Raw genomic sequence first — 12,779 nt, 5'->3', positions numbered from 1 at the left:
CTTTACCAACATGGCGGAGACACCTCACTGCACATGTCCTCCTTTACCAAGATGACAGACAAGCTTCAGTACCTGATATTTTGGCTCCTTTACTAAGATGGCGGTGCCCGGGCTGAGCTGCTTCTCTGCCGGCGCTTCCCGCCCAAACTCCATATCCAGTGCAGCCTTCCCGGCCGTGAGCTCAGGACCCAGGCCAAGCACTGGCTCTGCCTGCGTACAGACTCGGCCTGGGCCTCAGGCTCTTCATCACCGTCTGATGAGGTGCAGGCCCAGCAGCAAGATGCAGTGGTAACCGTGCCCCGGGAGCAGGCTGCCATGGTGACCGGGCCCCGGGAGCAGGCTGCCGTGGTGACCGGGCCCCGGGAGCAGGCTGCCGGGATGACCGGGCCCTGGGAGCGGAGCAGAGAGACAGAGGCCGACAGAGGCAGGCAGAGAGACAGAGAGAGCGGGGGAGAGGGCGGGGGAGAGGGCGAGAAAGCGGGGGGGGGAGTGCGAGAGAGCGGGGGGGGAGTGCGAGAGAGCGGGGGAGGGAGCGGGGGAGGGAGCGGGGGAGGGAGCGGGGGAGGGAGCGGGGGAGGGAGCGGGGGAGAGAGCGGGGGAGAGAGCGGGGGAGAGAGCGGGGGAGAGAGCGGGGGAGAGAGCGGGGGAGAGAGCGGGGGAGAGAGCGAGAGAGCGGGGGAGAGAGCGAGAGAGCGGGGGAGAGAGCGAGAGAGCGGGGGAGAGAGCGGGGGAGAGAGCGGGGGAGAGAGCGGGGGAGAGAGCGAGAGAGCGGGGGAGAGAGCGGGGGAGAGAGCGGGGGAGAGGGGGAGAGAGCGGGGGAGAGAGCGAGAGAGCGGGGGAGAGAGCGAGAGAGCGGGGGAGAGAGCGAGAGAGCGGGGGAGAGAGCGAGAGAGCGGGGGAGAGAGCGAGAGAGCGGGGGAGAGAGCGGGGGAGAGAGCGAGAGAGCGGGGGAGAGAGCGAGGGAGCGGGGGAGAGAGCGGGGGAGAGAGCGAGAGAGCGGGGGAGAGAGCGAGAGAGCGAGCGAGAGAGCGGGGGAGAGAGCGGGGGAGAGAGCGGGGGAGAGAGCGGGGGAGAGAGCGGGGGAGAGAGCGGGGGAGAGAGCGAGAGAGCGGGGGAGAGAGCGAGGGAGCGGGGGAGAGAGCGGGGGAGAGAGCGAGAGAGCGGGGGAGAGAGCGAGAGAGCGAGCGAGAGAGCGGGGGAGAGAGCGAGCGAGAGAGCGGGGGAGAGAGCGGGGGAGAGAGCGGGGGAGAGAGCGGGGGAGAGAGCGGGGGAGAGAGCGGGGGAGAGAGCGGGGGAGAGAGCGGGGGAGAGAGCGGGGGAGAGAGCGGGGGAGAGAGCGGGGGAGAGAGCGGGGGAGAGAGCGGGGGAGAGAGCGGGGGAGAGAGCGGGGGAGAGAGCGGGGGAGAGAGCGGGGGAGAGAGCGGGGGAGAGAGCGGGGGAGAGAGCGGGGGAGAGAGCGGGGGAGAGAGCGGGGGAGAGAGCGGGGGAGAGAGCGGGGGAGAGAGCGGGGGAGAGAGCGGGGGAGAGAGCGAGAGAGCGGGGGAGAGAGCGGGGGAGAGAGCGGGGGAGAGAGCGGGGGAGAGAGCGGGGGAGAGAGCGGGGGAGAGAGCGGGGGAGAGAGCGGGGGAGAGAGCGGGGGAGAGAGCGGGGGAGAGAGCGGGGGAGAGAGCGGGGGAGAGAGCGGGGGAGAGAGCGGGGGAGAGAGCGGGGGAGAGAGCGGGGGAGAGAGCGGGGGAGAGAGCGGGGGAGAGAGCGGGGGAGAGAGCGGGGGAGAGAGCGGGGGAGAGAGCGGGGGAGAGAGCGGGGGAGAGAGCGGGGGAGAGAGCGGGGGAGAGAGCGGGGGAGAGAGCGGGGGAGAGAGCGGGGGAGAGAGCGGGGGAGAGAGCGGGGGAGAGAGCGGGGGAGAGAGCGGGGGAGAGAGCGGGGGAGAGAGCGGGGGAGAGAGCGGGGGAGAGAGCGGGGGAGAGAGCGGGGGAGAGAGCGGGGGAGAGAGCGGGGGAGAGAGCGGGGGAGAGAGCGGGGGAGAGAGCGGGGGAGAGAGCGGGGGAGAGAGCGGGGGAGAGAGCGGGGGAGAGAGCGGGGGAGAGAGCGAGAGAGCGGGGGAGAGAGCGAGAGAGCGGGGGAGAGAGCGAGAGAGCGGGGGAGAGAGCGAGAGAGCGGGGGAGAGAGCGAGAGAGCGGGGGAGAGAGCGAGAGAGCGAGAGAGCGGGGGAGAGAGCGAGAGAGCGGGGGAGAGAGCGAGAGAGCGGGGGAGAGAGCGAGAGAGCGGGGGAGAGAGCGAGAGAGCGGGGGAGAGAGCGGGGGAGAGAGCGATTCTGGGTACTGCCTGTGCGCAGTTTGCAAGTTCTCCCTGTGACCGCGTGGCGTTTCGCTGGGTGCTCCGGTTTCCTCCCACAGCCAAAGATTTGCAGGTTGATAGGTAAGTTGGCCATTGTAAATTGCCCCTCGTGTAGGTAGGTGGTAGGGAATATGGGGTTACTACAGGGTTAGTATAAATGGGTGGTTGTTGGTCGGCACAGACTCGGTGGGCCAAAGGGCCTGTTTCAGTGCTGTATCTCTAAATAAAATAAATAGAGAGAGCAGGAGACAGGGAGAGTGTGAGAACAACATCTCTCCTCACAAATGGAATCTATATGGAATTCTCTGCATCGCTACATCAAGTGTGCAGGTAGACAATGTCTACGACTGCAAGCAAAAACCATGCCAGGTTACTCACTAAATCAGTGTTCAACGTAACGTTGGGAAAGTAAGTTAATACATTAGTTTCCTCATTTAAAGCTTATTCACAAAAATGCACATTTTTGTTATTTTGATGAACAGTCAAATAAATTTCTAACACCTTTACCTTTCTGAACGTTGCTCACCTCTGGCCCCCTATGCAGGACAACATTTTGAATGTAGCCCCTCATGCAAAAAGACTGGACACTCCTGATCTATACTATCAGTTCTAACATCCTGAAAATTTCCAGGTTGTCAGAGGGGAAAGAGAGAGGCAATATATGCTTAATGGCACAGATCCAGAGTGTGCAGGGACAGAGAGACCTGGGGGTTCATATGTATAGATCATTGAAGGTGGCAGGACATATTGAGAACAGTTAGCAAAGAATATGGGATCTTGGGCTTGATAAATAGAGGTATTGAGTGCAAAAGCAGGGAAGTTAAGGGAAACTTTTATAAAACTCTGGTTCAGCCACAACTAGAGTATTACATCCAGTTCTGATCACCACACTTTAGGAAGGATGGGAAGGTCCTTGAGAGGGTGTAGAGGAGATTTACCAGAATGTTTCCAGGGATGAGGGAATTTAGCTACAAGGTTAGGTTGGAGAAGCTGGGATTGTTCTCCTTGGAACGCGGGACTGGGAGCTTCTTATTGGGGGTGTTGAGGCCGACACCGGCTGTTTCTGAAGCCTCCCTGCACATCCACCAGCTTCATTCCTCCCCTGCACTCAGCGATTGCTCACCCACTGAGGATCTGACACGACTGCTTCCGTCCAGCTCGAGCACCTTCACTGCCTTTGATTTTGTGAGCAACTCGTGCAATGAAACAAAAGCAAAGTCCTGCAGATGCTGGAAATCTGAAATAAAAGGAGAAAATGCTGGAAATACTCAGCAGGTCTCAGTGAAGAGAGAAACATATTTAATGTTTCAGGCACATCAAACAGCTGGTGCCTGCAGCCTGGAACTCGGAGTGGGAGAGGGAGGAAGAATGAGGAGAGACAATATAGTCCAACATTCACAGCAACCTACAATCCACCGACATTACCGGGATAGGGAGACAGAGTTTAGAAACACTCAGCAACACAACTCCAGTAAAAGATCCCAGGAGGAAAAGGGGGAGCAGTGTGTGTACCTGCCCTGATATCCCCCTCCCCAGGCCTGTCAGTCAAACCCCCCACTCCTCCCAGTCCACAGCTCAGCCTAGCAGCTTCCTGCACCTTGAGCCAGCCCTGCCCAGGTGTGGCCCAGTCCAAGGGGAGTCTTTGTGGAACCAGGGAGTGGGGGAGGGGGGACCTCCTGCCCTGTGCTGTGTCCCAAATGGTTCCTCCCTCCCTCCCCCAGGCCCCTTTATAACTGAGCTCAGTTTCCCGCAGCTGCCGCCCGCTCGGTGCAAACACAGGACCGGGAGTTTGTTATCGGGGGTGTTGAGGCCTACACCGGGTGTTTCTGAAGCCTCCCCGCCCACCAGCCGCCACTTACCGGCTGCAGAAGCGACTCACAAGCGTCTCTCCGCCGCCTTCGAACAGTGATCCGCAATGCGCCTGCGCACCCGGGACTTAACCTCTGAGCTCACAATATCCAGTTGATTGACTGCAACTCCGGACCAATAGGAAAAGGGGCGGGACAGGAGGACAGATTCTGCGCAGTTCCTCCCTCATTTGCTTCTCTTTGAAAGCCCGAGGATGAATCCATCAGCATCCGGGACCTGTCAGCCCGCAGCTCCATTAGTTCCTTTTCATAAAACTGTCTCATTCCCTTTGAAATGTTTCAATTAAACCTGCCTCCACCACACTCTCAGACAGTGCATTCCACACATTAACCACTCGCTGGGTGGAAAAGTTTTTCCTCATGTTATTTTTGTTTCTTTTCCCAATTACTTTAAATCTGTTCCCTCGCGTCCTCCATCCTTTCACCAGTGGGAACAGTTTCTCTCCATCTACTCTCTTTGACCTGATGCCATGAGACATCATGGGGTCCGGAGCCCATGTTGAGGAAGTCTCGGGCAACTCCCTCCTGACTGTATAACACTGTGCCGTCACCTCTGCTGGGTCTGTCCTGCTCGTGGGACACCTGGGGATGGTGATGGCAGTGTCTGGGACATTGTCTCTAAGGTATGATTCTCTGTCCAGACCTCTCGTGATTTTGAATACCTCGATCACATCACCTCTCAGCCTTTTCAAGGAAAACAGCACCCTTTTTCTTTATCGTAATCTCTACCTCTTTTATAATCCAGGGAGCTCTGGATTTACCTGCCCTCCGTTTCCACTTCGAGGGAACATATGTTGACTGTGCCCGAACTCTCTCTTTTTTGAAGGTAACCCATTGTTCAGCTGTCAGGTTTCCTGGCAACTTTTGAATCTCATTTATTCAGCCAGCTCCATTCTTACCCCATTGAAGTTGTCTTTCCCCAGTTAATTACTCTTACTCTGGATTGTTCTTTATCCTTTTCTATGGTCAGTCTAAATCTTATGATACAATGATCAATCTCCCCGACATGCTCCCCTCCTGATAATTGATCGACCTGGCCCACCTCATTCTCAAGAACCAGGTCCAGAAGTGCCTCCTTTCTCATTGGACTAGCAACATACTGTTGTGGATAATTTTCCTGAACAACTCTCGGAACACTGGCCCCTCACTGCCCTTTACACTACTACTATCCCACTATATGTTTGAATAATTAAAGTCCCCCATTGGAACTACCGATAATTTTTGCACCTCTCTGTAATTCCCTTGCATTTTTTCTCCTCCACGTTCTTCCCACTCACTGGTGGCCTGTGGACAACACTGAGCAATGTAAATGCATCTTTTTTGTTCCTTCGTTCCAGCCAAATTGATTCTTTTATCGACACCAATGGGACATCCTTTTTCTCCAACACTGCAATGTTCTCATTTATCAATACTCCACCGCCCCTTTCCCTTTCTTTCCTGAACACCTTGTATCCAGGAATATTTAACACCCAGTCCTGCCCTTCTTTGAGCCAGGTCTCTGTTCTTGCCACAACATCATATTTCCACATGGCAATCTGCACGTGTACCTCACCAATCTTATTAACCACACTCTGTGCATTCACATACATGCACATTAACCCTGATTTAGACTTTATTACTTTATCCCTGACTCTGACCCCACCTTATAACTTGCTATTCCCTACTCCAGTGCTAACTATCTCTCCCAGTATTCTGTGCACCTTGGTGTTCCGGTCTGATATTTTTCCCTGGTTGCCATACCCCTGACAAGTTACCAGTTTTGCTTCCCTCCAATCGGAACTCCCTCTCAGGTTTCCATCCCCTTACCAATCTAGTTTAAACCCTCCCCAACAGCACTAGTAATCTCCCTGTGAGGATGTTAGTCCCAATGCTGCTTCGATGCAACCCGTCCATCTTGTATGGGTCCCACCTGTCCCAGTGCCTCAGAAATCTGATGCCCTCCCTCCCACACCAGTTCTCCAATCACCTGTTTAATCAGTCAATTCTCCTATTCCTATGCTCACTTGCACATGGGAGTGGGAGTAATCCTGAGATAACTGCTTTTGAGGCCCTGCTTTTTTAATCTCCTTCCTCGTTTCCTAAAATTTGTTGTCAGGACCTCATTTACCCTTTCCATCTATGTTAATGGTGCCAACGTGGACCACGACCTCTGGCTGTTCACCTTCCCCCAGATAAATGTCCTGTAGCCGTTCCGTGACATCCTTGATCCTGGCACCAGGGAGGCAACACACCATCCTGGAGTTCGATCTACAGCTGCAGAAAGACTTCTGTGTTCCCCTGCCTAATGAATGCCCCATCACGACTGCTCTTCCACTCTTCCTCCACCCCTCCTGTGCAGCTGAGCCACCTGACAAACGTGGCTCTGTCTGCACTCCTCTGAGGAACCATCACGCTCACCAGTATCGAAAATGGAAAGCTGATTAGCAAGTGAGATCATATCAGGGGACCCCTGCACTACCTGTCTGGTTCTCTTAGACTGTCTGTGGGTTACCCATTCCTTATCCTCCTGCATGCTCCTAACCTGTGGTGTGATCACCTCCCTAAACCTGCTAGCCATGTAGTTCTCTGCATTGTGGATGCACCACAGTGACTCCAGCCACTGCTCGAGATCCAAACCCTAGAGCTCAAGCTTGTGCAGCCGGTGACACTTCCTGCAGATGTGTTTGTCCAGGACACACGGTGCATCCTCGACATCCCACATGTCACAAGCTGTGCATTGCACTCAGCCAAGCTGCCGTGCCAGACCTTAACTTAACCGACTATTTAGAAGGAGAAGATCTGACCAGTTACTCAACCAAACAGCTCCTTTCACTGCACAGAAACAAGAACCAAATACTGGAGGACAGAAAAAGTAGAAAAAAGGAGCACCTCCTCTCCCCTTCACTGAACTCACCACTCAGCAAACACATACCTCCAGACTCTGTTTACAATCTGCACTCCTTATCAATCTTTTAGTCATTCTTTGCTGTTTTTCTACATTCTGTCCAACATTCATTGGTCATTGGATAGACATATGGATGAAAATGGAATAGTGTAGGTCAGATGGTCGGCGCAACATCGAGGGCCGAAGGGCCTGCACTGCGCTGTAATGTTCTAATTCTAAAAAAAAAAATTCTAATTCTGATCTGCCACCCACCTTTGTGCAATTATATGCTTTTCCTTTAATTTTGATATGACCTTTAACATTTCTAGTAAACCATCGACAGTGGGTCCTCCCCACTCCGACTCCTGTTCACACTGAGAATCCCAGGGTGGAGAGCTGGGATATCCTGTCTCAAAACACAGTCACAGAGACACAGCATCATTTACAGCACAGAACAAGGCCATTTGGCCCATCAATTCCATGTCAGCTCTCCAGGGAGCAATCCGCTCAGTCCCACTGCCCCACATGAGCCCATAGCCCTGCAAGTTTATTTCCTTCAAGTGACCATCCAGTTTCCTTTGAAAATCATTGATTATTTCCACTTCCACCACACACATTGGCAGCGAGTTCCAGGTCAGAACCACTTGCTGCAGAAGAAGTTCTTCCTCACATTCCTGCTGCAACTCTTCCTCAAAACCTTCAATCTGTGTTCCCTAGTTCTTGTACCATTAGTTCATGGGAACAGTTTTTCTTTGTCTAATTTATCAAAGTCTGTCAGAATCTGGTACATTTCGATGAAATTTTCCCTCAATCTCCTTTGCTCCAAGGAGAACAACCCCAACTTCTCCAACCTCCCCTTGTGAACTCTCTGCTGTGTCAGCAGGTGGGATAACTGAGTGAATCCCTTCCCACACACTGAGCAGGTGAACGGCCCCTCCCCAGTGTGACTGAGTTAATGAATATCCAGCTTTGATGGAGAACCGAATCCCTTCCCACAGTCCCCACATTTCCATGGTTTCTCCGTGGTGAGGGTGTCCTTGTGTCTCTCCAGGTTGGATGATCAGTTGAAGCCTTGTCCACACACAGAACATGTGTACAGTTTCTCCCCGCTGTGAATGGTGATGTTTTCTCAGGCTGTGTAACTGGTTAAAACTCTTTCCACAGTCAGTCACTGGAACACCCTCACTCGGGTGTGTGTGTGTGTCTCGGTGCTTCTTCAGTCACACTGATGTTTGAAATCTTTTCCCAGGCAGAACAGAAACATTTCTCCTTCCACATTCAAAGGCCGATGATATTCAGGTCCTGATGAATCGAGTGACTGTCAGATCTTGATGCGATGTTTGGTTTGAATTTCCCATCAGTAAATCCTCCCCTTCTAATACCCTGTAAAAGGAGTTTACAAAAGTCAGCACTGTCAGTCCAGGATAGAAATTCAGAACAGACAGTTCTAGTTTCTATGGAACATTCTTTCCTCTCGTTTCCCCCAAACATGTGGTCCATTCAAACTAAAAGAAGCCAAATTAAGCAACAAATTGTAACAGAAGCAAAGGGAACCTTCCCAACTAAACCAGAACATTGCTCCCAGTGTCCACGAGACACTCTGTATCCTGAGGTGTCCACCGGTTGCAGAAGGCCACCCCGGCAAGGACAGGACCAGGGAAGACAGGGCAGCAGCTAAAGTGACACACCCACTTCGAGCATGGTCCCTGTACATCCTGGACCTACACATTGCTTCTCAGCCTGAGCGAGAGGGAGAGAGAGATGGAGAAGGTGAGAACTGAGTGTTTAAATATACAAGATAGATACAAACCTGGGTGGGTTTGGGGTGGATGAGGTGAGGGAGAGGAGGGCATTGGGGGGACTGGGGGGTTTTGGAAGGGCAGGTCATCGAAAGGGCTGTGGGTGTGGGTAGTGTTTTAACCAGGCCCAAGAGCAGGTCCCGGAAAAGATCCTCCAAACTCCCCACCCCACCTCCACACCGAGTGGCCAGAGATTAGGAGAATGGGGTTAAACTGTAACCAAGGCCATTGATAAGGTCCCACAAGGCAGACTGGTCATGAAAATAAAAGCAAAACAGCAAGTTGGAGTCAAAATTGACTCAGAGGCAGGAAGGAAAGAGTAATGGTTGATGAGTGTTTGTGTGACTGGAAGGCTGTTTTCAGTGCGGTTCTACAGGGATCAGTACTCGGTCCTTTGCTTTTTGTTCTATATATCCATGGTTTGTACTTGAATGTAGGGGTTTGATTAAACAGTTTGCAGATGATACAAAAATTGACCATGTGGTTGATAATGAAGAAGAAAGCTGTAAACTGCAGGAAGATATCAATGGACTGGTTAGGTGGGCAGAATAGTGACAAATGGAATTCAATCCGGAGAAGTGTGAGGTAATGCATTTGGAGACAGCTAACAAGGCAAGGGAATACACAATAAATGGTAGGATATTGAGAAGTATAAAGGAACAGAGGGACCTTGGAGTGCACGTTCACAGAACCTTGAATATGGCTGGGCAGGTAGATAAGGCGTAAGGGATACTTGCCTTTATTAGCCAAAGCAGAAAATATAAGAGCATGAAGGTTCTGCTGAAAATGTATAAAACACTGGTTAGGACACAGTTGGAGGACTGTGTACAGTTCTGGTCACCGCACTGCAGGAAAGATGTGGTTGTATTAGAGACAGTACAGAGGAGATTTACAAGGATGTTGTCTGGATTGGAGAATTTTAGTTCTGAGGAAATATTGGATAGGTGAGGGTTGTTTTCTTTGGAATAGAGGAGGCTGAAAGGAGACCGAATTGAAGTGCAGAAAATGATGAGGGGTCTAGATAGAGTGGATAGGAAGGACCTATTCCCCTTGGCTGAGGGGTCCATAACCAGGATAACAGTTTTTGGATAAGAGGTAGGAAATTTAAAAGGGATTTGAGGGGAAATGTTTTCAGCCAGAGGGCGGTGGGGATCTGCAACTCACTGCCTGGGAAGGTGGTAGAGGCAGAAAGCTTCAAAACAATTAAAAAGTACTTGGATATGCACGTGAAGTGCCCTAACCTACAAGGGTATTGTTACGACCGAGTGCTCAAGTCAAAGCCCCACAATCAAAATATACAGTTTTGATAGTGGTGGGAGAAACACACTGTTAATTCAGTCCCGTCCCTCACAGATCGCCTGACATTTTAAACATTCCAAATTAAAGAAAGATCCAGCCAAATTGTACCATCTATTAACCCCCGAATAAGGCTAACCAAACCAGGTGTCTTCAGATCAACAAATTAACTGTTTAATTAGAAAAACTAAATTCTTAAACACTACTAACATATAAACATTTAAAACAGAAAAAATAGTGTCTTTGCATATTTATGCTCCTGCTGAAGTGAAACCTTCCTATGTGGAATAGTCCAAGGTTGCTTGGAAGTCTTCACAGCCATCTGAACGGGGGGGGGTGCGGGGGGAGAAAATAAAAGGTTCTTCAACAGTAGAACAGTCCAGTCTAGTTCAGCAGTTGAATTGATGCTGCTCTTTTCCAGCGACAAATTTCAACAATTTCAGTTCAGTCGTGAAAGGAATTGGTTATTTTCTTTTAAGAAAGTAATCTGGCTTGATATCAGAATTCGGGTTTAAATAAACCAAGAGAGAGCTCTCTTTTCCTTCAGTATATGCTGGATGATAATCTGTGTCTGTCTCTGTTAACGGTGTCTCAAAAGCCAGTTTTTCAACTAGTTTCAAATGTCAATTGGAAACAATGTATCTCTCGATCTTCAGTCTGAGTGGCTGTATCCCGGGGCAACGAGAATACATTCTTTGACTCAGTCTCTGGAGCTTGTTGCCTTAAAGCAGCACTGCTCCTTTTCCAGCCTTAAAGGCACACTGCATTCTTCTTGGAAAAAAAAATAGAGGATCATAACACTATGGACCAAGAGCTGGAAAGTGGGATTAGGCTGGATGGCTCCTTGTCAGCCAACGAGGACACGATGGGCCGAATGGCCTCCTTCCGTACTGTAAATTTCCAGGATTCTAATTTGAGTAACAGCCCCTTCAGGTAACGATACAGGGGCTGTAACCTCTTACACTGAATATATACATGGCCCATGGACTCTTAAAGGCTGCAAACATCACATGCAGCCTGAGAGTGGGTGAAGCTGCTTAAAACCCTATTGTCCAGGATGCCCCATCTCCTGGGCACTCGGACCCAGTAGGAAACAGAGTTTGTGAGGTCCTGTTCGCTCACTGTGCCCTCACCAAGATGGCTGTGCTTGCACCCTGATCCCGCCCTGTCCACGATGGCGGCCAGTGACCCCTCTCCCCCGGACCTGTCGCCGCGAGGTAAACACGGGGCCTCTTGGCCTACCCCAGGTGTATATGAAGCCTCCCAGCCCACCCATGGCTCCAATTCCTCCCCTGTACCCACAATCTCCTCTCGCCTCCCAATCCACCTGGTCCATCTCAGTCCATCTCCATTACCTACGCTGGACATGCTCAGTGCACAGTTCGATCCCACGCCAATGCACTCAGCCCCTGTGGTCATTGATAAGGGACTGACCCTGATCACGGGAGTCCTGGGTAATGAATCCTGCACTGAAAGCTCCAAATATTGAATGGATGATTTTGTGTCATCCCATTGAGATCAGGGTCAGAGAGACAATGGAGAAAATTATTAAATAAATTATACAGAAACCCGAGTGCCCGGGACATCAACTATGGTGTGAAGTACACTGGGAATTCTGTTCTTCACCCACATTTGGACTCAGGAATTAGAGGGATGTTTTCATAACTTGTAGTTGACACCAAACTGGATGATAGAACTAATAATGAGGAGGAGTGCATTGAAATCCAGGAAGACAGAAACAGGCTGGCAGACTGGACAGATAAATGGGAAATGAAATTCAACATAGTGAAATGTGAGCTGGTTCATTGTGGGAGGAGGAATAAGGAGGCCAGTTATTGGTTAGAATGTAAGAACTTAAATGGAGCAGAGGAGCAAAGAGATCTGGGAACAGAGTCACATAAATCACCAAAAGGAGCAACACAAGTGGATAAGAGAGCAAAGAAAGAACTGACGTTCTTTTCTAGAGGAATACAATGTAACAGCAGGGAGGGAATGTTACATTTATAGAGAACCTCACTTAGAAGGACTGTGAGCAGTTCTGGTCTCCAGATTAAAAAAGGATATTGAAGAAAGTGCAGAATAGATTTACAAAGATGTCACCAGAGAGGATGTTACTATCCAGCAAGATTGAGCAGGCTGGGGATCCTTTCTCTGGAAAAGAGAAGACTAGGAGGAGATCTGATAGAGGTCTTTAAAATTATCAGTCAGTCAGAACAAGGGGGCAGCAATATAATACAGACATTAACAGGTCAAATAGAGAACTTTGGAGGAATTTCTCTACTCAGAGTGGTGAGAATGTGGAACTCACTGCCATGTGGAGTGGTTGAAGGTGATAACAATGATGTGTTTAAGGGGAGGCTCAATACATTTATGAGGGAGAAGGGAATAGAGGGATATGGGGACAGAGTGGGACAAGGTAATCAGATTGGGAGGAGGCTCATGTGGATTATAAACAGCAGCACAGACTAGTGGGGCTGAACGGCCTGTTTATGGGCTGTAGTTCAGTGTACATTCAGCCTGGGTGGATTAATGCTCAGGTTCACTGGGCCCAGGGGTGGATTAATGAAAATTCTGGCTCTATGTTTTAGACGATGCTGCCGAGTATTGCAGGTGATG

The 12,779-nt window shown here is 51.1% G+C and overlaps 1 protein-coding gene and 1 long non-coding RNA gene across 9 annotated transcripts in view; one reads left to right on the top strand and one right to left on the bottom strand.

Moving 5' to 3' along the window:
* Positions 1 to 12,779, top strand: part of LOC137362243 (uncharacterized) — a 199,592-nt gene that overhangs the window by 90,838 nt on the left and 95,975 nt on the right. The window lies entirely within an intron of this gene.
* LOC137362240 (zinc finger protein 235-like) overlaps positions 1 to 12,779 on the bottom strand; it is a 34,620-nt gene that overhangs the window by 5,673 nt on the left and 16,168 nt on the right. For 2 of the 8 annotated variants that reach the window (XM_068026688.1, XM_068026693.1), the window contains exon 1: positions 4,197 to 4,377. The gene's annotated coding sequence lies outside the window, so the exon portion shown is untranslated. The other 6 variants (XM_068026687.1, XM_068026690.1, XM_068026689.1 and 3 more) reach the window with 4 other exon arrangements.

The sequence above is a fragment of the Heterodontus francisci genome, unplaced genomic scaffold (assembly GCF_036365525.1).
Source record: "Heterodontus francisci isolate sHetFra1 unplaced genomic scaffold, sHetFra1.hap1 HAP1_SCAFFOLD_526, whole genome shotgun sequence".
Lineage (NCBI taxonomy): Eukaryota > Metazoa > Chordata > Chondrichthyes > Heterodontiformes > Heterodontidae > Heterodontus > Heterodontus francisci.
This window is presented reverse-complemented; position numbering and strand designations above follow the sequence as displayed.